This window comes from Sciurus vulgaris, assembly GCF_902686455.1.
Source record: "Sciurus vulgaris genome assembly, contig: HiC_scaffold_289_arrow_ctg1, whole genome shotgun sequence".
NCBI lineage: Eukaryota > Metazoa > Chordata > Mammalia > Rodentia > Sciuridae > Sciurus > Sciurus vulgaris.
The window spans coordinates 42753-67742 of NW_027632763.1; the positions used below are offsets into that span (position 1 = coordinate 42753).

General features: G+C 42.4%; 1 pseudogene across 1 annotated transcript; it reads left to right on the forward strand.

Moving 5' to 3' along the window:
* Positions 1–17871: 17871 nt before the first annotated feature.
* LOC306652565 (poly [ADP-ribose] polymerase tankyrase-2-like) lies at positions 17872–20861 on the forward strand (annotated as a pseudogene). The gene has a single exon. The product of its transcript is annotated as a poly [ADP-ribose] polymerase tankyrase-2-like (transcript).
* Positions 20862–24990: the final 4129 nt, after the last annotated feature.

Here is a 24990-nt window from a genome sequence, read left to right on the forward strand (position 1 = left end):
CCTATTACTCCCATCATCAATTTGGAATGGAGTCTGGTAGAGAGGCAGAGGTTGAGGACAGATGCTGGGGAACAGGGAAGTTCATGGTGGGACATGTGTGAGCTGTCTTCACATGTGGCTCTGAGTGGGCATCTGTGGAGGTGGGAGGCTACCCAGAAGAGGGTCTGGAATTCCAATGAACTTGTGCAGGTGGGAGCCATTCTAAATCCCCCACTCAGTTCATCAACAGGAAGGACACACTCCACTGAGTCCTGATGGTGGTTAGACCATGGGACTCTGGAACTCAAATCCCCATTGCTTTTCCTCCACTTGCACCTGTAAGCTCTCATCCCAGGCTCCGCTGTTGAGATTCTGTCCTTCTGATGGGTACCTGCCTTCTCCTCCACTGAGCATGCCTTCTTTTCTCATATTCATACTCTCCTGTACCTCTCAACCCTCTGTCCGTTCCCCCTAGCAAATATCACACTTCATCCTGGGTTTTGGTCACCTGATCTTTCTTATCTGTCAGCTAGACTAAGCAACTCAAGGTCAGTGACCTGGTTTTCTTCAACTTCCTATTGTAGTCTTCACCAAAGAATAGTGTTCAGTGGTGCTCGTGGTGCTCATGAATGGCCTGTGTTACATACCAGCAGTGGCAGTGATGAGAATAAGCCCGAATTATGACTGTGTATGGTAATGCTTTGATATTACGTGTTTTGGAATTTCCAGCAGAGGTGTTGTAAATTTTTATGGATAGTTATTATTGTATACCTAGAAGGTGATGGGGGTGAAAACCAGGTATCTGTCAAATTGGAAGCTCATTCCAGCTCCCTATGGACTATTAACATGAAGGATCCTAAATAATTACGAGGTCCCATTTTCTAAATAAAGGATTTCTGGTCCAAGATCTGGTTCTGCCATTGATGCATGAAATTCATATGACTCATACACGTTGATTCTCTATTTTTCAACCTTAGATTCTTTCAAAACAGGATAATAATAGTACCAACCACACCTAGTTATGGTGAAGACCAAATGATACTGTTTCAAATCAACCTCACACTCCAGAAAATGCCGTGAAGTAGGTACTTTTTTCCTTCCCTCTCTACAGGTGAGGAAGCTAAGTGAGCTCTCAGAGGAAGCTGGAGGAGCACTGATTTGAGTGTTTCAGGTTCCATCCCTGAACATCCGTGGACTTGGAGGGCTTTCTTATTCACTTGGCTGCTAGTAGCCCCTTCCCCTGGCCCCATGCATGCTGTTCATGCCACCTGACCCTCTCCTCTGCACCTTGAAGCATCATGTAGTGCTTTCTGCAAGCTTCCATCAAGGTGTGCAGGACCCTGAGGTGACTGGAAATCTCTTTCCAACCCCTGCTGCACAGGTGACTGTGGTGTGTCCGTCCTGCTGTCCAGAGAACACAGGGAAGCCCAGGAGCACAGGAGGTCCAGGTCTCAGAGGATGTGGACAACACAGCACTGGGGTAGTGAGGCAGGAGGAGACTGAAGAAATCAATCCCCAATGTTTTAAGAATAGTACAGAATTACTAGTATATTATAGAACAAAGACACTGAGCAGAATAAAACTTGTATAATTATAATACCAAAGGTAAATTTCCATTTTCCTATCTTTTTTTCTAATATATCAAGTTAAAATTTAATAGACTTATTTACTGTTTCTTAACATAATCTTTACTTGGTATAACATTTATGTTACTTTTACTATTATGTATACATTTTTTTACCACATTCTTTTCAATTTGAATTCTCTGCTAGTGAGAAATGTATACTTTCCCATTAAAACTTCATCATATTCTTTGCATTTGTAGGGCTTCTCTCCAGTATGAATTCCCTGGTTTTGAATTAGTCATACTTTTTTTATTAAAATTTTTGCCACAATCTGAACATTCCTAAGGCTTCTCACCAGTCTGAATTCCCTAGTGTTGAACAAGTTTTGATTTTACATTAAAAGCTTTGTCACACTCTTTGTATTGGTAGTGTTTCTCTCCAATATGAATTCCCTGGGGGTGACTAAGGTCTGATTTTTCATTAAAGGCTTTGTTGCATGCTGTATATTTGTAAGGCTTTTCTCCTGTATGAATTCTTTGATGACATATAAGGTGTGATTTTGCATTAAAAGCTTTGTCACATTCTTTACATTGGTAGGGCTTCCCTCCAGTATGAATTCTCTGATGGCAAATAAGGTGCAATTTGTCATTAAAAGCTTTGTTGCACGTGGTACATTTGAAGGGCTTCTCTCCTGTATGAGTTCTCTGGTGTTTAGTAAGGTGTGATCTTTGATAGAAAGCTTTGCCATGCCATATTCTTTACATTTGTAGGGCTTCTCTCCAGTATGAAGTATCTGTTGTTGCATAAGGTGTGTTCTTCGATAGAAAGCTTTGCCACATTCTTTACATTTGTTTGGTTTCTCTCCAATATGAATTCTCTGGTGGTGACTAAGGTCTGATTTTTTTATTGAAGGCTTTGTTGCATGCTGTATATTTGTAAGGCTTTTCTCCTGTATGAATTCTTTGATGGCAAATAAGGTGTGATTTTGCATTAAAAGCTTTGCCACATTCTTTCCATTGGTAGGGTTTCCCGCCAGTATGAATTCTCTGATGGCAAATAAGGTGCAATTTGTCATTAAGAGCTTTGTTGCATGTGGTACATTTGAAGGACTTCTCTCCTGTATGAGTTCTCTGCTGACAAATGAGGCATGGTTTTTGATAATATAATTTCTGCTGCTCACTCTCATTTAAAGTTCTCCATATTGTCCTTTGTTATAAATATTCAAGGTCACAATTTCTATATTTTCCATTAATCACTTTTTGAAATATATGTCTTATGTCTGGTGAAAATTCTTCAGTATTATGAGATGTCATTGCTGGGAAGACCAAGTTTCTGTAATTCTCTAACATCACATCTCTATATAAGTTTCATTGAGCTGGCTGAAGACATTTCTACTCTTCAGTGAGATCAATGGCCACATCCCTGAATGTCAACAGTTCTTTCAAGCCAGTTTGGCCAACTTGGATTATCTGGGAAGTAGAAGTTCCCATATTTAGGTGGGGCAAATCCCATCCTGAGATGCCTACTGGAAACTGGAAGCTCATTGTCATGTACCTCTCATGTATCAGGCTACTGTAGACTTGGAGCTCTGGAAGCTTTCTGCTTAAAGCACTCTGCTTTCATTCAGGACAGTGTCTCTCCAGTTTTTTGAATCATTTCTGGGTGTTCAGGAGCCAGTCCTTCTCCCTAGGGTTCTTCAGCTCCTGCACAGCAAATCAACCTGGGGCTCCTAAGCAGGAGAGTGAAGCCTAGAACCAAATGGCCAATACGGCAGACTCAGGAGAAACCATGTATGCGTTTTTAATGACTTTCTAAAAGTCCTTTGTACATATGTACCCTAAACTGTTTAAGCCATTTCTTTTTATTGAATGTCTAATTAGTTCCAATTTTCTTCTTAAAATTAATGCTATGATGATTACCCTAATTTTTTATTATTTATATTTTTTTATGATTTTAAGAGCATTACAGACCACTAGAGAAATTTCCAGTGAGATTTCATAGAATACTGAATATACGTAGGATATGAGATAACTTGTTCAATACCAGCTCAGACAATATTTTGCTGTATGACCTTGAGAAGTCTTTGTGTCCAGTTAGTTTGCAGATGTATAATATGGGGTGATAATACCAGATTTTCAGGGTCATTAGAACAAGCAAACTTTGAAAAATCAGAAGTGTGAGGCAAATTCAGGTTAATATGATTAACCAGGCTTCTTATCTATTAACATAAATGCACCATGAGTACAATGTGACTATTGTTAGGTGTTTTCTATGTGAGTGGTCATTTTCTATGAATGAATCTGTTCTGTAGATGGGAAAAATTGAAATCTTAAAGCTAGGTTTATCCCAGGTCCAAATATGTAGCAACACTAAATCTGAAAACATTTGTTTTTATGTATGATTCACTCTATATGAATGGACTAGATATGTGGGTTGTAGAGTGCCTCGGCTTAAGAGATTATTGTGTATGGGGAAAAAGGGCCAACCTCACTTGGGCAGGGAGCAGTCAGGACTTTTTGTTGGTAAGTGATAGAAACCTGATTAGTTAGATAGTTGAGGTTAGATTAGTTTGCTCTAACTATACCTGATTAGTTAGTGTTATGTATAGCTGGATTCAAGGACTTGAAGGATGTTGTCATGGCTGAGACAATCATCTAGATTTTTAGACTCTGCCTTTTCTAAGTTGGCTCTGCTGTCAGGTGTATGTACGTCACACATGAGAGCCCAGCACAAACAGCCTTCACCTGCCCAGCTCAAACTACAGTGGAGTGAGAACTTTTCCTTCCCAACAGTTCCACAGAAGCCCTGGAGCTGATGTCCTTGAATGAAACCCAGGACATGTTCTCATTTCTGAATGAGACACAATGGCCAGAATATTGTAGACTTTGGGTTGGCTTCTACTCCCTGAAATGATCATTCTTAGATCTCAGGGTGCTGAAAAAGACCAAATGATTGTGGATTTAAATTCTCACACTTAAACTCTATGACTATCAGGGAGGAATTGTTTCCCTAAAAGAAATGAGAATGTTGTCATCCAAGGAATGGAGGCCCCACACTCAGCAGGCAGAATAGTGATGTCCCCTCACCGCATATCTTTAGAAGGGAAATTGAGAGAGTCTGATGCTAAATCAATTCAGACCAAGGATCAATGGGCTGAAGCTGGAAGAGTCACCAGGAAGAGAAATGTATACAGGGGATTCTGGTATGGGAGGCCAGAGGAGAAGTCAGGGCAAGAAAAAAACTTTGAAATTCAAGCTGATGAGTTGTGAGGGGTCTTTGAGAATCCCTGCCCAGCCAATAAACCTGTGCTCATGGAAGTTTTAGGAGGTACCCAGGCACACGTGGGTGTGCCTGGGGAGATGGGCCCTTCAGAGCACTCTGATGGAGTGTTGAGGCTGTCAACCTAAGGTATCTGGTGATCCTGATACTCTCCCCCAGTGACCAAGATATTCCCTGCTATACTCACTCAAGCTATTGTGCACAAACGCTTTAACATTCCCAGTGGGAATCCTGGCTGCAGATCTGATAAGCCCACACCACCAGATGGTAGATACTTCTAATTGGTTCTGTCATCTCTAGTTTTTGGCAGGAATGAAACCTTCCCTATGCCTGAAGATGGGGGGGCAGGGAGAGCCAGGACCAAATGAAGGAGGCCTTAACCTCTGTTAACCAGCCAAGATCTTAAGTTGAGTCTTATCCAAGGTCAACAGGATGGCATGCTTCCTTCACTTTATGTCATGGATTTACAATGAACTGGAACTCCAAAACTAACACTGATGAGACACAAGACTGTAATGGCTAGAAAAGGGTTTAGCTAAAAAAACATCAACTCGTTTAGAGGAGAACATTCATTTAGTCAATCATTGATATCTATGGAGTACTGTAGTAGATGAGATTATTATTTAGCAATTGTTCATCTCACTCCCTCCAGCTCCTTTGGAGGAGTATAACATCCCCCAACACCATTCATCAGTGTGGTTTAATCATGTGACCTGCTTTGGCAACTTTGATATTAACACACGTTTCAAGCCAAGGACCCAGAAAGAAAATGCCCCAAAGCTTGCTGGTTGCAGAAGAAAGGGAAATATAAGCAGATGAAGTGCCCAACAAATCCAAAGACTAAAATCTCCAACAGAGCTGTCCCAGCCAGCCTGCACACCTGTGAGCACCATAGTAAATGGCTCATTTTTATACACCATTGAATTTGAGGTTATTTTGTTTTGCAGCAATAACTGACCAATATTAGCAACCACTACGTGTTCAACACACTACTAATCACAGAAGATACACTGGGGAATTATAGTTACAGTCCTGGTCTCTATGGGCATGTATTCTAGTTAGGGAACAGGTAATAAATATTTTACAAATAGAAAAGAAAGGATTATTACTAGGATTATAAAGAAAACACAATGTGACAATATAGCTACTATGGTAGAGAAAAGTACCTGCTTTCAATCAGATGGTCAAATAAAGCTTCTCCAAAGAGGTGAATCTCAAACTTTGACAAAAGTTGAAAAAGAGCCAGACAGCAGTAAGCTCCACCAGGGAAGTTAAAAACCTGCCTCATGGGCAAGTTGCATTGAGAATCTTGGTCTAGGCAGGGGAGAGTGAGGTGCCCTGGAATAATCCTGTGCAAACTGGGTCACTCAGTTGTCTTAGGGTTGACATTGGTGCTTCTCTACTTGGTTCCACAGGCAAGTTAAGGGCTAACCAAGATACACTTGCTGCTGAGGCTAGGTGGCCAAAGGGCAAGGAAGCCAGTGAGCATGTCAGGCAGAGGGTCAACTTTCCTAGGGCCTTGCTAGCAGAGAGGTCATGGGTTGGCTATGCTTCTGGTTCTGGCTCCTGAACAGTCAAGAACTGTTGCCTTTGAGGCTAGTAGAAGATGTGTATGTGTATCTAGCTCTTTTCATTGAGCATGCTGAGTGCTGGTCCCCTCTGTAATTTCCTTGTGCAGAACCTGGATGGGCTCTTCAGATCCCTTGCTTAGAATCAATTCCAGCTGGCTTGCCCTCAGTGGAAAGGCAAGGCCTGGGTGATATGTGTCATCCTCTTTTTCCTCAATGCTTAAAATATGTTTTGATCATGGAAAGTGAAAATGTGGGAAGCTACCAATGAGCTTTCATAAATCAAACATTGTGCTTATCTGTGTAGCTAGTGCCCAAACTACAGCCCTCTCTCCTGGCTTACTTACTGCATGGTTAGGACTTATCCAAATACCATTTGCTCCCTCTCTCCCTGGTCTTGGATGGAAAACATTCAGCTCAGTAAATTGAAGATACTCTTTTGCTAAAACTGGCACTGGAATGGATGAAACTTTGTTAACTGTAACCTTGACATAGAGCAATCGGATGGAAGACAACATTCCTGTTAGCTACTTAGCAGGAATCATTCAGCAAATAGGAAACAAAGCCAGTCCTAGGGAAATGGGAGTCATTTTCATGTGCTGTGAAGGTTGCTGGATCTGCTCCAGTAGGTCTAAGTTTGGTTACTAAACTTGCTAATGTGCCTCTGTTTATCTGTACAATGGGGGTAACAGTTCCTGCTGTAGTTACTCCAACAACAGAAAGGATCAATAAAAGGACTTCTACATTGTGTATAATGCTCCTCCAAAATGAAATATAGGATTCAGGAAATGTCTACATAGCCCCAATATATGGCCTCTGTGCTAAGGAATCACTGAATTATTACTTGAGGGAAAAAACAAAAAAAAAAAACAAATAAACAAAAACAAAAGTTTTCCGAACTGCAGAAAATCAGAAAATTGCAACCAATACAGTGATGCAAAGTACTTATCTGTTTGTATTCTGAGCTTGTGTCCTTTTGCTTTTCTATCATTGAATGTCTTTTGAATTATGAAATATGGTTATAGTAAATTGGAGGATATTTTGTTTTAAAACTCCCTTCCATATGAATATAAAACATTAGCATCTTACATCAGTCTCTGAAATGTCTTTCAATATTTTCCTGGCCCTCAAAATCCAATATATGAGTCTGGAACAGTGACTCATGCCTATGACCCCAGCAGCTCAGGAGACTGAGGCAGAAGTATCACATGTTCAAGGCCATCCTGGGCAATTCAGCAAGACCTTGTCTCAAAATAAAAAGGAAACAAAAGGGCTGGGGATGTAGCTCAGTGGTAAAATGTAACTGTACCCCAATACCAAAACAGAACAACACAACAATGCAAGGTAACTTTGCAAAATCCCTTTGGCAGGAATGTTATTATTGTGGAGAGTGCATTTTTACACACCATGTGCATGTAACCTGGGTGTGTTCAGCATATTAAAAGGACTTCTCCCATGATTTATTAATTCATACACTATTTTCTATAGATCTTATTTGCCTAGGATTGCACTGAATCGTGAAGAAGGTAAATGGGTACATGGAGGCAGAAAGATCGGCAGCTTTGAACTCAGAGCTGACATGCCCTTCTGGGCTAAATTTAAGACCATTGATTTCCATGTCTGCTAAAAAGGTGTAGATGGTGATACTATTCAGAGCCTTTGGAGTAACTAAGTGCACAGAAACAGGCAAGTGGCTAGAGAGATCAGCATTTTCTGGGTGCTCTGAACTGTTCTTTTAAACCTTTACTTCCTAGGGTGCAAATTACTCTGTGGCATGGAGACTCTTACAACTGTAAATCAACCACTCTGACTCTGAACAGCTGCAACCCCACTCTCTTAATCCTCATATCTGGGGGTCCAAGCTCAGAGGACTACACTGAGGCTCTCAAAGTTTCCTGGGGATCAGCCTCACCTGGAGGACTCCTTAAAACACAGCTTGCTGGGCCCAACTTCAGGTTTCCAATTTAATTGGTGTGATGTGAGGACAGAAATTTGCATTTCTGGCAAGTTCCAGGTGCTGCTGATGCTGCTGATTCTGCTGGTCTAGCACCACCTTCTGAGAGCCACAGAGCTAAATATTCCCTTCTCTTTTCAGCTACAGTTCAGTACTGTGGCTCCTGACTGTTGGCTACAGCTTTTATGGCAATTTTCCAAATCTGGCCTCTATTTAATATCTCCCATCATAGTGAAGACTCCTCATCCATCCAGAACATAAGGCATCATTTACCACCTCCTTCTCCCCAATCCATTTTTTCTCCAGGTCTCGTCTCCCTTGCCCAGGCCCAGGTTCCCACTCAGTCAGCCAGTCAGCTCTCCTGCTGCCCCCACCTGGTCTGAATTACACCCCTTCCCTCAGTGACTTCCTTGATCTTGTGCCACTTGATTCCCAGAGAATGAATGAGTTTCTTCACTTCAAGTACTTGGTTAGTAGGATCCTGACTAGAACAATGAAGGACATTCTACTGTCTAAAAAATTACAGCAGATTTTCTCATTAGGGTTATATTTGCCTCTTCCCTGTTGATGAGAACCGTTGTTTGTTTCAACTGAGTCATCTTTGTTCCAGTTTTTTCTGCTTCATAATAAGAGGCATCTGTACTTGCAGTTCAAGGGGTGAATTACTGTCTCATATTGTCTGACAGGACTGTCCCTTTGGGAGCATCTTTCCAGAATGCCAGTTCTCACAGAGGTGCCAGAGGGGCTTACAAGTGATTATCTTTCACAGCACAGTTCCTGATGGCTGTCAGATTTCTGAGTGTTTCCCTGTGGAACTCAAGTCACTGTGACCTCTGAAGGCAGGCTCTAGGAAGGTCACCTATCAAATCATGAGGAACCCCACCCCAGCTGCTCAGCCCCCATCTCAAATACTTTCTCAAAAAGTGGATTGGACCTCTAAACAGTACCAGCCATAGGAGAGTAGGGGTTGGCCTGTCATATCAAGGAATTCATGAGGATCATTTGGTTTTGTTTTTAGAGCTGGTTTTGCTGAACACATGAGGAAGAACACACGAGAACTCAAGACCCTGGGTGGGGAAAGCAACTCTTGTAGCTGAGGAGAAGCAGGATGGCAGAGTCAGGATCCCAAAGAGGCATTTAGTACTTCTGTCCATAAACTGATAGGATTCAGGGGATATGAGCATCCTGGGGCTTTGTACAGAGCATATCCAAATCTTTGCTTGGAGGTAGGTAACATTTGTATGAAAAGAACAGCTCTCTGGATTTTGCAAAATAAATGAGCATTCTTCAGGCCCTCTTCTGAGTAACCTTGGGCTACATGCTTCCCCTCCATGAGCCTACTTTCTTGTTCCATTGTGTGTGGGAGTTATCAAACCCAAGGCCTTGAGCATGCTAAACAAGCATTCTACCACTGAACCACACCCTCAACCTTTGTTCCCTCATATTTGAAATAAGATAGTGAACTTTGAACTGATGACTTCAGGGCTATTATGGAACCCAAATGCTACTGTTGCTGTTGTTAATAATAATAATAGCAATAATAACAGTTATAATAACAATAATTCATATCAGTTATTTTAGCAACAGCAAGCTTCTGTGAGCACTTAATGTGTGCTCAGATCAAATGGATTATCTTATGCTGAATCAAACCATTCCTTGGATAAAGAATATGTGGTATATATATCAGAATGGAGTTTTATTCAGCCATAAATATGAATGAAATTATGTCATTTATGGGAAGATGAATGGAACTTGAGAGCATTGCGTTTAGTCAAGTAAATCAATACCAGAAAGTAAGGGTTGTGTGTTTTCTCTCATAGGGGAAAACTAGAGAGGAAAAAGGAAAAGAACAGTGTGAAAGGGATCTTGTGAAAAAGGAAGGGAGACCAGTAGAGGAAAGGAACTATGGGAAGGGAGGAGGGGGGAGAAGGGAAGGAAAAATGCTCAGAAAAAATATTGGCCAAATTAAATTGCTATATATAGTAATATCTAACAACTGATCCCACTGCTATGCATTATCATAATGCACAAAAAAAATGGAAGAAAAAGAGTCAACCTATTTTTACAGTAGCTCTGGGAGGTATATATGATCCTTATACCTGTCTTACAGGTGAAGAAACTCAGGCACAGGGAGGTCAAAGATTTTCTCTAAGAAAACACAATGAAAACTGAAGAGTCAGTACTTGAACCCACTTAACTGTGATGTGATTCCATCTAGGATAGATGTTAGAGTGATTTCAGTGAGCCTCAGATGCCTGCATGGATGCAAGATGCTCTCTCAGGCCACAGCATGCTCTCTGAGCCCCAAGCATCCTCAGCTGCTGCCATCTTGTTTTCATGTCCTCCATAGGTTCACCTTTTCTTTTTTTCCCTTTTCTTGCATTAGGAAAATGAGAAGCAGCTGTGAGCCCTGCAGATCGCCAATAGGATTGTGAGTGCAGCTACCTCTGCTAACAACTAATTCATTACCAGGGGGCAGACAGTTTCCGCTGCACTGTTACAATCTATTTGGCTTCCAGGTGCCATGTGAAATCAAAACCAATTTGTTCAGCAGCCACGCCTCATGTTTGCATTCAGACAGGGATACTCTGTCTTCCTGTGTCCCTATGGGCACCCTCTCTGCTGCGAACCATGTTCCTGGGCAGGAAAGTATCTGTGCCTCAATGATAGAAACTGAAGGATGTGTTTGGGCTTGGGGGGAACTTGGTCCAACCTCTAATACGTTTTAAGAAACACCCTGCAATCTTTATTGAGTAGCCATAATGTGCCAGGTGCTGTGTCAGAAGCCAGGAAATGTGATGAAGATAAAATACAGGTTCCTTGTTCTTATTAGGTTGGGGAAAGGCACCAAATGAGCAAGTCTACAGATAAATAATGGAAATAACTTCAGAAAATGATAAGAGGCAAGGAGAAATGCAGCTGAGCTTGTGAAGAACAGCAGGACTGGGCAGGAATGGACCTTTAGTGAGGCTGATCAGAGAGGAACTGGCAGAGGAGGAAATGGTTGAACTGAGATGGAAGCAGTGAGCAAGAGTCAGTCCTGGGTAATGTCAGGGAAGAACATTCTAGGCAGATGATATTTCAAGTGTAATAATTCTTAGGTCTGTCCAAGTAGAGAATGTTCAAGACCCAAATCTCCCACAGTTCTGGTGCATAGCAGATTCTCAGGACAGCCTAATGGCTTGAGGGTATAGCTTAAGAAAGACTGCAGATCATAGAGACATGTCTCACTTATAGCCCAGGAAGAACTTACATTCAACAAAAGGTTGGATGTGGCAATAGGAACTATGTTCCCTGTTACTAGAGGTACATAAGTCAAAGAGAAACTATGAATTGGAAGGATCAGTTGGGTAGAGGGAGGACTCATAACATTCTATGATAGAGGTAGGAGTGGTCACCCCTGTAATAATAATATTCCCATGTATTGAAGAGTCAGTTGTATTATCTCATTTAATTTTTCAAGAAACCCTATGAAAAAGTGCCATTATTATTCTCGCTATTGGTCTTGGGGACTGAACCTCTGATCTTTTAAGGGCTGCATTCCATGAAAAGCCAAGCCAGGCGGGTGGTCAGCCACAGAGCCTTGGACACACTCTGTCTATTTGCATCTCCCTATGAGGTCAAACAGTGCCAGTAGACACCTGCAGAGAAGTTTTCCAGGGAATGGCCTCCCACACCCAGGATGGTAGAGCCTGCCTGTGCCCAGTCCAGGCCTTGTTCACCCCTTCAAGGGGAGCTCAAAGGGCAGTAGGGCTGCACGTTTAGAAGATCACTGGACACACAGTCAGGAGATCCAGTTCATACTGATCCTGCTCATTAGCTCAACCTTTAGAAAACCCTTTTCTCTGTTTATGAATTTCCCTTTTATTATTCTGTGAAATATGAATGGGCACAGACCTTTAATCTATGAAGACACTGATCATGAAGACTCATGATCCCTAAAACCCTGCTGTCCCCTCCTCTGTCAATCATCCAGCCCTATAACGTGGCCTTTGTTGCTCTGCAACCTAGGGTCCCTGCTCGCCCACACAGGGGGCTTACCTCCTAGTCCTCTCTGCCTCAGCTCTGCCAAGCTCCTTCCACCTCAGGCCTTCCCACAGCCTGGCAGTCCCCCTGCAGTATCTTCCCTGGTCTTTCCTCTCCACCCTGCTGAGTCCTCTTTACCCTGCAGTTCTCTGCTTCAGTGCTCTTACTTTAGGGAGTCCTCCCATGGCTTTCTTGCCCAAGTTCAGTTCTTCTTCATATTTGTTCAGAAGTACCCTGAACTTCCCTGTGGAAGCACTCAAAACAATGGAAATCAGACACTTCAGTCATTTTTTATGAACTGTGTCAATCTTCTTCACAACTTTATATCCAGCATTAGAACCTAGAAAATATAGAAACAGGAGACATTTTGTGAGTCTCTGTGGAAAGTCTGCATGTTGCCAGTCAATCTCTCTGGACTCAGTGTTGGTAGAGAACCAAATAGGATTCTTGTGGGGATAAAAATAACATTGACTAAGCGTCCCTTTTCTGACCTGAAGGCAGGTCAGAATATCTTATGCATTCCCATATTTACCTCCACCTCAGATTGAAGGGCATGTGTAACCTGTTGGTTCAATATGGAGTTCACTCACTGGACAGGCAATGAAAATGAAGACAGAAATGCTGATGAGAGAAAGGGTCTTTTTTTGCCTCATAGAAGTCTCTGCCCACAAAGCAAGGCATAATCAACAAGGTCTACCAAAATAGTGATGAGGGAGCCAGGAGAGTGCCAAATCAGAAGTGTGGCCAGAAGGGACAGTGATGGGCAATTCATTTTAATGAGTATTCTTGAACACCTGCCATTTATTAAAATATTGAGCTTTGCTTACTTGTTGAAATAAAAATAAGTCTAGTAGTTAGCAGCTCATATTCAGTGATTAGTGATTTACTCAAATGAATTTAAGTCTTATGTAGTGAATTCAGGTAGATCTAAAATTAAAGTCTTTGCTCTTAACCTCTGGGTTTTATCACTTCATGTCACAAAAGGAAACAAGACTGATCTGGGGCTTTGAGGGTTTATAGGCTGGTGTGCATTGCACCCAACCCATTATTAATTCAGGATGTCTGTCTGCTTGCTTGGTCCTATTGTTACAACAGGACACTGGCTAGACAGCTGGCTAGAGAAACAGAAGTGTGAAATGTATGACATGAAGCAGTGAGAGTGTATACCTAATTTTTAAGTGAGAGTCCAAAGGTCTGAATTCAAGCTCAGGGCCTAGTTTTCCTTGTTGGTATGTGCCTGCACTGAGCTCACCTTTCCTCCTGAGGCAGAAAGTCTGTTTGGGAGGCAAGGGATGTTCTGTTATCCCTTAGACTGATGTTATTAGAGGGAAATGAAACTTCTGAGACCTTGTTGACATCTCTAGAATCTGCTGGGTTCCATCCTATCTCAGAACTTTCTGCAGGTGTCCTCTCAAACAGTGGAGAGGCTGGCATTACAGGGATTCCCCTCAAAGGTAATCACCCAGAGCCGATGAACTTTCCCTTAGGCTCAGGACTTAAACCAAAGAGGAGCAGGAATCTGAGTACTGATCTTTAGGGTTCCTGTCCAGTACCCCACAGCTGGGCCATCTGCCTGCCTGCAGAGGGGAGCAGAGGCCCTCCTTTGGATTTCTGGAATGGTGGGGGCTTGACTTTGATTTGTGAGTGGTCAGGTGGCAGGCTGAGAGTGTGGTAGCTGCTTTCTGCTCACCCATGCAGTGGGCAGATCCAGTGGGCCTTAATGCCCAAAAAAATAGGCTCAACTACTCATCAACTTGTGAACAATGCAGATGGTTGATGATCAGGTGACCACTCACTCCATCTTATGTTTGGTAAGGTGCCCACTTCTCCTGATGGCACCTCTCTCTGGAGTTACTGAAGTGTCCCTCTTAAAAGCCAAGAAACTGAATCCTGAGAAGCTGAGCAGTTTTCTCTGGTTCTGTCTGATCTCTTTTTTGCTGAAGTCACTACTCTTTGGGCTATTTTTGTTGTTGTTGTTGTTTTATCCTTGGTTCTTCTGTTATTTCTGAAAACATTTAGCCTTGGACAGTACTGGACTAATAGTTGGCAAATTTTCTCAACTTGATTCATACTCATTCATTCCTGCCTAAATGTAGATAAGTCTCTGCTCTCCAGAAGCTGCAGTCTAGCAAGGTGTGTAATTCACAAACACATGAGTGGTTGTATTCATTCATTCATTCATTCATTCAAAAAATGTTGATCACACACACCGTACCAGGGACTGTATTAGGAATCAGAAGCAGAGAGCCCATTAAGGCAGCTTCCCATTCTCCTGCACCTCTTATCTCTTTGCGATGAGTGGGGAGAAAGTTAAATTGTGGGAAAACCCACAAATGAGAAACCTCAGCATTTAAATGTTAGGAAGAAAATGTCAAAAGCGATGGGACGAACTGTGACAAGAAAGGAGAATGAGCCACTTAGGAAGAGTGATCAGGAGGTGAGTTGGTAACATTTAGTTGAGGGCTTCATAAGGAGTTGTCAGTCTTGCTAAGATTTAAGGGCAGAGGGTAACAAGCACAAGGCCCTGAGGCAGGAGCAGAGCTGGAGTGTCAGAAGAACAGAAGGAGCCCGAGCGGCTGAAACTGAGCACAATGGCAGGGGAATGGCATGTGCATGGTGTCCATGCGGGCAGTGGCCAGGTCCTCAGGGACCCAGTGGCCACATGGGTTGAAGACAGAGCAGCAGAGATCCAGACCAGGAATCTGGATCTACATCTCAGGAATATCTGCGCTGTATGTCTGATATGAATTCAGCAAGGGAGATTGTATAAGACTGGGCCAGTCAGGAAGTTCCCATGTTTGCAGGAAGAGTAAGACCTGATGAGGACTGTGGACGACTTTCCAAATTGGCTGGAAGGCAGGAATTGACTCTGACAGTGTGTGTGTGTTGGGAATGGTGGCTGGAAACCAGGAGAGAAGGCAAGTTGAATGGTCAGTAGACAGAAGATCATTATGTATTAGAAAACTCAAGATATTCAAGGCATTATCTGTCATGGACCAGATGGGCAGTTTCACTTAAAACCAAAGTGAGGTTTCTAGTTTCCTCTAAGATACATTTAAAGTCTGGAGATTCATTTTTTTAACAAGTGAACAGTTTATTAAAAATTAAATGAAGGGTATGGAATGTGATACAGCACAAGACACTCAAGATGGGTATAATAGTACTACTCACACAAAAAATTAAATTTCACTTAAAAAAATCACAAGAAAAAAGAAAAAGCAATTCTGTCACTTAAAAGTAAGGGATTTCATGCAAAGCACTATAAAAACCCAAATCCCAATCTCCCAATAATCAAAAAGCTACCTGAAAATATTGCATGCTAACATATTACCCATGATATAATCATTCATGGAAAAACACACTAAGTAATGGATCAGATGAAATAACACAGTTCAAAATATCATATCATAAAATCATAGACCACAATGGTTTACATGACAAACTAATCCAAATTTACTCACAGGGAGAGTGAGTGATATGGGCTAAATGTTGAGAGACAAGGTATGTAAATATAAATCCATTAATTCATCTCATTATTTTCTAATTACAAAATCTAGAGGCCTAGAAAACCTGAAAAATGTGTATAAAATTTGACATACTCCATTTGTATTCTTAGAAATGACTTTAGGATCATATTTGGAATTAGTAGAGAGCTGTATAAAAGCATTTCAAGGTCAGGATTTGACCTCTTAAATAAAAATCACAATTTATATCACAGAAACAATTCCACAAATGTAATTACTTTGACTCTCATTCAGAACAAGAATCATGACTTTCTAGCACTTTACATACAGGTTACTGTAAAGGCCAGTTAATTTAAAGACTGAATAAAATGTCACACAAAAGTGAAATGATACAGAGAGTGAAATGGAACGTTCATAAAGACTTAGGTGGATATAAATCTTTCCTTGACTTCTGAGGCAACTAGAGTGAACAGGTAAAATAGAATGCCACATCATAATGCATGTTTCTGGAAAAAAAGATAGTTTTACTTCAGAAAACAGGAATGGCATTTTATGGAATAGCAATTCCCTCCACAGCTGCCAAACTGGTCACCACATGGTGCACAAAGGAAACCATATTTCCAATGAAGCATTGCGTCAAGGAGAGGTAACCCAGGATCAGAAAGCACCTGTCTCACTGCACTTGCCCATTCAGGGGCCAAGGAAAGACTGAGACACCTACATTCATGGTTCTGGGTTCAGTTTACCATGGTGTATAGATTGGCTATAAATACAAGATCAAGGAAAAAAGAGCAGAAAACAAACAACACGTAGGATAAAAAACTACCCACTCCTATTTGCTATCCCCCCTCCCTTAGATTTAAGGTAATTAGAAACAATTGGGCAATTGTACAGCATTACTTTTCCCAACCTTGAAATTTAATTTCTTATTGACATTCCATGAAAAAATTACCATAATTGTTCAAAAACAAGATTTAACCTCTCTATAAAAAAACAGGAGCACTTGCTATAATTGTCACAGAATGACATTAGAAAAATTTCCTAAGTAAAACCTAGAGTTTGAGGCCAGAAAAGAAGCTTCTTTAATAATAAGGACCTAAGATATTTAAGAGCTCTTTGGAATGTGTGTCTTACACATACGAAGGCCTCACAAATAATATCCCCAGAGTATTCATAACGTTCTTAAAGAGGAAGATTTCTACTGAGAGAGAAATGCTTTCATCACCAAATTAAATCTGATAAATTAATCTTTCCCAACTAAGTTTCTACTAACAACTCAACATAGCCTCTGGAATCAAACATTAAAGATAACTCAATCAGTATAATGCAAGATGAAGTACAGATGAGCAATACATATGAAAAAATTTGTAAGCTGATGAAATTTTTCAGCAAAGGAGAAGAGCTTAGAGGTCACCAGCTGTTTCAGTGATTTCAGGTTCAGTGGAATTGTTTCCTTCCCCAAACAACTGTTTATCCATCAGCCACACCTTCAGGCCTCACAATCTGGAAGGTAATTAAATATTCAGGATAACCTGTTCTCTATAGGTGACATACTCAGCAAATGCTAGGCCATTTTCACTAGGCCCACCAGTGACTGAATGAGGACCTGGGCCAGGACTCCGGCGAGCTGGCAGGAGGGGGCCTTGCCAGCCTCCGCCAAGGCGTTGCTTCAGGACCCCGATGGCTGGTTCTATACGCTGCGGCTGCCTCGGGGCAGCCAAGAAGCATCAACCGGTGCTAGGGGTGCGCGGCGGCGCAGCCATGCTACTGCACTGAGTCTGGTGACAATAGGGAGCCCAGTGGCCCAGGCCCTCCTGGTCTCCTCCAGGGGGCCTCGCCCTCCTGCTCCCCGGTCCGGGGCTCCTGCTGCCATTGCTAGCGCTGCTACTGGCGACGGTGGCCAGAATCATGTCGTGCCGCCTCCAAGCCCTGCGTGCTAGCTGAGGCCATGGAGCGGGCCGCTGGCGAGCTTTTCGAAGCATGCTGCAATAGGGACATGGAGCGAGTCAAGAGGCTGGTGACGCCCAAGAAGGTGAACAACCGTGACCACCCCGCTCCACTTCGCCACAGGCTTTGGGCGGAAAGATGTAGCTATTTGCTTCAGAACGGTTCAAATGTCCAAGCACGTGATGATGGTGGGCTTATTCCTCTTCATAATGCATGTTCTTCTGGTCATGCTGAAGTAGTCAATCTCCTTTTGCAACATGGCGCAGATCCAAATGCTCGAGATAATTGGAATTATACTCCTCTACATGAAACAGCAATTAAAGGAAAGACTGATGTTTGTATTGTGCTCTTACAACATGGAGCTGAGCCAACCATCCAAAACACAGTTGGAAGGACAGCATTGGATTTAGCAGACCTGTCTGCAAAAGCAGTGCTGACTGGTGAATATAAGAAAGATGACTTTTGGAAAGTGCAAAGAGTGGCAATGAAGAAAAAATCGTGTCTCTTCTTACACCATTAAATGTCAACTCTCATGTAAGTGATGGCAAAAAGTCAACTCCACTGCATTTGGCAGCAGGATACAACAGAGTAAAGATTGTACAACTGTTATTGCAACGTGGAGCTGATGTTCATGCTAAAGATAAAGGTGATCTGGTGCCGTTACACAATGCCTGTTCTTATGGTCATTATGAAGTAACAACTTCTGGTCAAGCATGGTACCTGTGTAAATGCAATGGATTTGTGGCAGTTCACTCCTCTTCATGAAGCAGCTTCCAAGAATAGGGCTGAAGAGTGTTCTCTTCTCCTAAGTTATGCTGCAGATCCAACACTACTGAATTGTCACAATAAAAGTGCTATTGACTTGGCTCCCACACCACAGTTAAAAGAAAGATAATCATATGAATTTAAAGGCCACTCATTACTGCAGGTTACCTGAGAAACTGATGTGACATGAATCAAAAAACATCTCTCTGGAAATGGTGAATTTCAAGCATCCTCAGACACGTGAAACAGCTTTGCATTGTGCTGCTGCATCTCCATATCCCGAAAGAAAGCAAATATGTGAACTGTTGCTAAGAACAGGAGCAACCATTAATGACAAGACTAAAGAATTCTTGACTCCTCTGTACGTGGCATCTGACAAAGCTCAAAATGATGTTGTCAAAGTAGTGGTGAAACATGAAGCAAAGGTGAATGCTCTCCATAATCTTGGTCAGACGTCTCTGCACAGAGCTGCACATTGTGGCCATCTACAAACTTGCTACCTACTCCTGAGGTATGCATGTGATCATAACATCATATCCCTTCAGGGATTTACTCTCTTTCATATGGGAAATGAAAATGTACAACAACTGCTTCAAGAGGGTATCCCTTAGGGAATTCAGAGGCAGATGAACAGTTGCTGGAAGCTGCAAAGGCTGGAGATGTAGAAACTGTAATAAAACTGTATATTGTTCAGAGTGCCAACTGCAGAGGTATTGAAGGATGTGTCTACACCATTCCATTTTGCAGTAGGGTATAACAGGGTGCCTGGTGGAATATCTGCTTCAGCATGGAGCTGATGCGTATGCTAATGATAAAGGGGGCCTTGTACCTTTGCAAAATGCATGTTCTTATGGACATTATGAAGTTGCAGAACTTCTTGTTAAGCATGGAGCAGTAATGTAGCTGATTTATGGAAATTTACACCTTTACATGAAGCTGCAGGAAAAGGAAAATATAAAATTTGCAAACTTCTGCTCCAGCATGGTGCAGACCCTACAAAGAAAAATAGGGATGGGAATACTCCTTTAGATCTTGTTAAAGATGGAGATACAGATATTCAAGATCTACTTCGAAGAGATGAAGCTTTGCTTGATGCTGCCAAGAAAGGTTGTTTAGCCAGAGTGAAGAAGTTGTCTTCTCCTGATAATGTAAATTGCCGTGATACTTAAGGCCAACATTCTATACCCCTACATTTAGTAGCTGGTTATAATAATTTGGAAGTTGCAGAGTATGTATTACAATGTGGAGCTGATGTGAATGCCCAAGACAAAGGAGGACTTATTCCCTTACATAATGCAGCATCTTATGTAGATGTAGCAGCTTTATTAATAAAGCTTTATTAATAAAGTATAGTGCAAGTGTCAATGCCATGGATGAATGGGCTTTCACACCTTTGCATGAAACATCCCAAAAGGGATGAACACAACTTTGTGCTTTATTGTTGGTCCATGGAGCTGATCCAACTCTTAAAAATCAGGAAGGACAGACACCTTTACATTTAGTTTCAACAGATGATGTTAGTGCCCTCCTTAATAGCAGCCATGCCCCCTTCTGCTCTACCCTCATGTTACAAACCTCAAGTGCTCAATGGTGTGAGAAGCCCAGGAGCCACTGCAGATGCTCTGTCTTCAGGTCTATCCAGCCCATCAAGCCTTTCTGCAGTCACCAGTCTTGACAACTTATCTGGGAGTTTTTCTGAACTGTCTTCAGTAGTTAGTTCAAGTGGAACAGAGGGTGCTTCCAGTTTGGAGAGAAAGGAAGTTCCAGGAGTAGATTTTAGCATAACTCAATTTGTAAGGAATCTTGGAATTGAGCACCTAATGGATATATTTGAGAGAGAACAGATCACTTTGGATGTATTGGTTGACATGGGGCACAGGAGCTAAAGGAGATTGGAATCAATGCTTATGGACATAGACACAAACTAATTAAAAGAGTTGAAAGACTTATCTCTGGACAACAAGGTCTTAACCCATATTTAACTTAGAACAACTCTGGTAGTGGAACAATTCTCATAGATCTGTCTCCTGATGATTAGGAGTTTCAGTCTGTGGAGGAAGAGATGCAAAGTACAGTCTAAGGGCACAGAGGTGGAGGTCATGCAGGTGGCATCTTCAACAGATGTGATAGTCTCAAGATTCAGAAGGTTTGTAACAAGAAACTATGGGAATGATACACTCACTGGAGAAAAGAAGTTTCTGAAGAAAACCACAACCACGCAAATGAAAGAATGCTATTTCATGGGTCTCCTTTTGTGAATGTAATTATCCATAAAGGTTTTGATGAAAGGCATGCATATGTAGGTGGCATGTTTGGAGCTGGGATTTATTTTGCTGAAAACTCTTCCAAAAGCAATCAGTATGTATATGGAATTGGAGATTCAGTTTTTAAAATAAGTTTTTAAAAATTATTTTGTGTTGTACTTGGACACAGTGCCTTTATTTTATTTAGTTTTATGTGGTGCTGAGGATCAAACCCAGTGCCTCACATAGGCAAGGCAAGCACTCTACCACTGAGCCACAACACCAGCCCCTAAAGTCTGGAGATTCTTTATCTCCTCTTTCTTACCCCTCAGAACACACAGCCCAGCTAGAAGACATTGAGCTGTGCAGGATCAGAGGTGAAAGAGCCCTTGGAGTTTATCAAAGCTAAACCCCTCCCCAAGCTTGTATTTAATACAGATGGTCTACACTGAAGGTAACGGGAGAGCTGTGTCTAATCTTGATGTTCCTTCCTGGCTGTCCACCAAGAGTCATTGAGCTTTGCATCCTCCATGCGCCTCCTATTGAGTGGGGGGGGAGATGTTGGGAGGGTCTGTTCTCTTTCTGGACCACCTCTCTTGGCAGGCCCATCCCACTGTATCAGGTGGTGCAGGGGAGAACTGGATCACTGCCTCTGAACAGAGTGCTTTCCACATGCTGAGCCCACAGCTTGTGTATTAGCTTGGAACAGATTGGAAGGGGCTGCAACAAGAAAACAAATGTCAGCCTCTGCATGGAAACATTGTGGAAAGTGTATCCATTTCCAATGAGCCTTACCCAACCTTTAGCAACCTCTTCAGCAAAGCCTACTGCCAATCACATTGACCTGTTTCATCAGCAATTCTCAAAGCATCCAGGAGATCACTTAATCCTGATCTGTTCTCACTGCAGGACATGAAGCTCTGAGATGTCCTACTTAGAATCAACTTCTTTCAAAACTACCTGATAATATTACTTAATTTTGGAACTGATGCACTTTGCAGGGATTGAAAGAACAGCAGCCACATCCCAGTCAGGATGAGAGCCTCCTCCACTGCAGTTCTCAATGCTTTATAGACAGAAGTCACCTAACACATATGGGTTATATTCACCTGGACTTTTATTTACAGCTGAGCAGCTGTCGTGTTGGCAAACAGGATTCCTAAACAATACCCAACACCTGATTCAAAGCCAAGTTTCTCATCAGTCAGGGAGGACAAACACTCTTTTGGACAGAGCCTTCACAGCCTTAAAAGTGGGAAAGGACAAAGGTGAGGTGTCACTAGATTTGAAGTCTACTTTTAAGTCTTCCAGTGTGGGGAGCATGATTAGGATTGGGATTAGGATTAATGGACAATTTTGAAGGGATATGTTCAAAAAGTCTTAGGTCATAAGCTTATTTATTGATTTTTTTTTATTGGAGAGTTGATGGATCTTCAGGATGAACAATATTTGTTCAGGATTTGCAATATTTGTCTTCTTGGGCAAGAATTTCCTCAAAGAAAAAATTACATTGTTGAAGAGAGGATAACAGTAGTATAGTCATGTTAATATGAAGCTGGGGGTTGGGGTGTAAATGGTTTCTTTCTCAACATCAATAAGGATGTGCCAGTCATCTTTCTTGATAGAGCTACATCAATCCCAAGTAGCTACCATGTAATATTGCCAAAACCTTTGAGTGGATGCTGTTAAGGGCTTCATAAAAACACAAGTATTATTTCAGAGGCAGAACATAGTTATGCAACAATGTAAAATGAAACTAGACTAGATCAAGTGATCAGAATCTGCAGAGAATTGAGAAAAATGCTAGAATTTAAAAAAATGTTTATTTTTACAGACTGTATTTTGATTCATTGCACACAAATGGGGTACAACTTTTCATTTCTATGGTTGTACACAATGTAGACTCACACCATTCATGAAATCATGCATGTAATGATATCTGTCTCAGTCCACCATCTTTCATACCTCTGCTCCCCCCCTCATTTCCCTCTATGTAATCTAAAGTTCCTCCATTCTCCCCCCTCCATTATGTATCATCATCCACTTATCAGGAAAAATATTCAGCCTTTGGTTTTTTGGGACTGGCTTATTTCACTTAGCATGATATTCTCCTTGGCAATTCTAATGCAGCAGTCTAGCTCAGGGATGCTCACTGAAACACTTCTTAGATTGCTCTTACTTTCCCATCACTGTGGGAACTTGGGATTTCCTGCATCTAACTTCAGCCCCCACTCCCAGCTCTGGAAACCTTCAACCTCTGAACTTGAAAATGTTGTCCAAGGGACTGACCACAATGCTCAGATGACGGGCCACCTGGCTGCACGTAGTTCTGGGTCCACTCTCACTGTTTCTTTCTCAGGGGTCTTTTTATGTATTTATTTATTTTTGGTACTGGGTATTTAACCCAGGGGTGATTTACCATGGAGCTATAGCCCCATCTATTTTTATTTTTTTATTTTGAAAGGGTCTAATTAAGTCACTTGGGGCCTTGCTAAGATGCTGAGGCTGGCTTTGAACTTGAGATCCTCCTGTCTCCACTTCCTCAATTGCTGGGATTACATATGTGAGCCACAGCACCCAGCTCAGGGATACATTCTGAGGCTCAGTATAATTTTCTGCATGTAATATGGCAAGCATTCTATTTCTGGGCAATCCAATCAACTGTGCTTTGGGATAATTGTTTGGGTTCCAATGTGGATGCTGATAGTGAAGATTTTAAGACTGCTGGTTCTCTGTACCATGTAGTCTTACTGAGTTTGACACAGTCCCCAGTACCTCAGAATGTGACTATTTGGATAGGGGGTTTTCAAAGAAGTGACCAATTTACAATGCAGCCTTAGAGTGGATGCCTGTCCCATCTTACTGATGCCCTTATGAAAAGAGGAAATCTGTCATGAGTGTGAGAAGACACAGAGAGAAGACAGCTGTCTACAAGCCCAGGACAGAAGACCACAAAAATACCCACTCTGCTGATTCTATCTCAAGAGACTGATGTTTACTGACCCAGAGCTGTGAGAAACAGCTTCCTATTGGTAGTGTAGCTGGTTCCCATTGTTTTGTATGGAAGCCTCTGCTAAATACCTCAGGCACCAGCGTTCCCTCTGGACAAACCCAGTGCAGGCTTTGGAACTGCATGCCACACTGGCTCCTGCAAGAGCAGCCCTCTCTGTCAGTTAGGAGCTAGTGTGCTCCCTGTCAGGTGATTCATGATTTCACCCTCAATATTCTCTGGAGATGGGATTAAGCAGGGTGGATTCTGAGGGATCTCACAATTCATTCAAGGCAGAGGTCTTGGCACTGTCCTCACACACAGGAGTCAGCTTGAGCACCAGCCTTTGTCAGATAGGAGTGGGCCATTCTGAAGGCTCACAAGTTCCATCACTGTCACAAATACCTGAGATGACTGACTTAGGGAAGGTTGGTTTGGCTCCAAGTTCTGGAGGCTCCAGTCTGTGACTGGTCGGCCCCCTTGCTTGTGATCCTGTGATGGGACAGCACATCATGGTAGCGGATTATGGCAGAGCAAAAGTGTTCACCTCATGGTGAGCCAGGGAACAGAGAGGAAGGGGCTGGGGTCCCAGTGTGGGCTTCAAGGGCACGCCCCCAGTGACCCAAGAATCTCTTGCCAGAACCCAACTTGTGCAGTTCCATCACCTCCCAATACACTAGCTGGGAATCAGGCCTTTAACACATGGACCTTGGGGAGGGAGTGAAGATCCAAACTGTAGCATCAGTGTAGGGAGGATTTGGAATATAATTCTGAATTAAAATTCTCAAAACCTTAGAAGTCGGCTGATTCAGCCACAGCTTCATGGTCAGTGACTGAGAGACTTGCCCTTGTGTTTTGCAACCTTGTGATGGTTAATTGATCCCTGTCTTTCATTCCCCTGCCTCTGGCTGTGGCTTCTTCTGGGTAGCAGACAGGGGTGGTTGTCGTGGAAGCAGCAGAGATTCCTCAAGTGCCTGGGTGCATCTGTCCTTCCTGCTTCCTATCCCTTGTGCTCTCTTCCTTCCCTTTGTCCAGCTCCCTGGATGAAGGCCCTGTCTCTTGTGCATCAGGGTCTGGTTGCTTAGGAGAGCAACAGCAGGCTTGCTGAGCAGGAAGGGGAGCCCAAGAAATTTCAAGAAGTGTTGGTGATATTGGAGGCCAGGTTCGTCCTCCCTGAGGCAGAGAAGGTGGTCACCTACTATCCTTGCTGC